The sequence below is a fragment of the Oncorhynchus kisutch genome, linkage group LG4, assembly GCF_002021735.2.
Source record: "Oncorhynchus kisutch isolate 150728-3 linkage group LG4, Okis_V2, whole genome shotgun sequence".
NCBI classification, from domain to species: domain Eukaryota; kingdom Metazoa; phylum Chordata; class Actinopteri; order Salmoniformes; family Salmonidae; genus Oncorhynchus; species Oncorhynchus kisutch.
The window spans coordinates 82,702,523-82,703,410 of record NC_034177.2 but is presented as its reverse complement, the minus strand read 5'-3'; the positions used below and the strand labels follow the sequence as shown (position 1 = coordinate 82,703,410).

The window sequence follows — 888 nt, the reverse complement described above, 5'->3', positions numbered from 1 at the left end:
CCATCCAACCTCACTGAGCTCGAGCTGTTTTGCAAGGAGGAATGGGAAAACATTTCAGTCTCTCGATGTGCAAAACTGATAGAGACATACCCCAAGTGACTTACAGCTGTAATCGCAGCAAAAGGTGGCGCTACAAAGTATTAACTTAAGGGGGCTGAATAATTTTGCACGCCCAATTTTTCAGTTTTTGATATGTTAAAAAAGTTTGAAAAATCCAATAAATGTCGTTCCACTTCATGATTGTGTCCCACTTGTTGTTGATTCTTCACATCTTTATGTTTGAAGACTGAAATGTGGAAAAAGGTCGCAAAGTTCAAGGGGGCCGAATACTTTCGCAAGGCACTGTATATACAGTACTGTATATATTTACAAAATAATATATGGGGGATTGAAAATAATGCAGACAATTACCCCCATACCTAAAAATAAATAAGTAAAATGATTCCCAAAAAATATAACATGATTTGCAAAAAGAAAATGTTTGTGTAATTCCTACAAATAGTTACTATAAATAGATGTAACAATTGCATTGAAACCTCAATGTCCATTGTTTAATATATATACTACATTTTATTATTGCAGTACAGTAGTTATTATACATAGTAGCTGTCTATACTAACATCTTAATACACGTTTGATCATGATTAGTTACAGGCATAGGACATTACACTAGATCAATAAGATCATGATGTAAGAAATAAGAGACAAGGGGAAAGGTGGTGGAACATAACTAATAACAGAAATGTGATGATAATCAGAACAAACACAGCAGACTGCCTTCAGTAGTTTATTACACTAAAGGATAGAAGTGTCTTCCTGGGATGGGTTAAGAGGAATGACAGAATCATATTGGAGGCAGATAGATGTTGTGACACAGGAGAGGGGAGT

The 888-nt window shown here is 35.1% G+C and overlaps 1 protein-coding gene across 2 annotated transcripts in view; it reads right to left on the bottom strand.

Annotated features, from left to right (window-relative positions):
- Positions 1 to 358: 358 nt before the first annotated feature.
- The window catches only part of LOC109879380 (polymeric immunoglobulin receptor-like), an 8,251-nt gene continuing 7,721 nt past the window's right edge, over positions 359 to 888 (bottom strand). The window contains exon 9 of one of the 2 annotated variants that reach the window (XM_031823830.1): positions 359 to 888. This exon is cut by the window's right edge and continues 66 nt beyond it. The gene's annotated coding sequence lies outside the window, so the exon portion shown is untranslated. The other variant, XM_031823829.1, reaches the window with a different exon arrangement.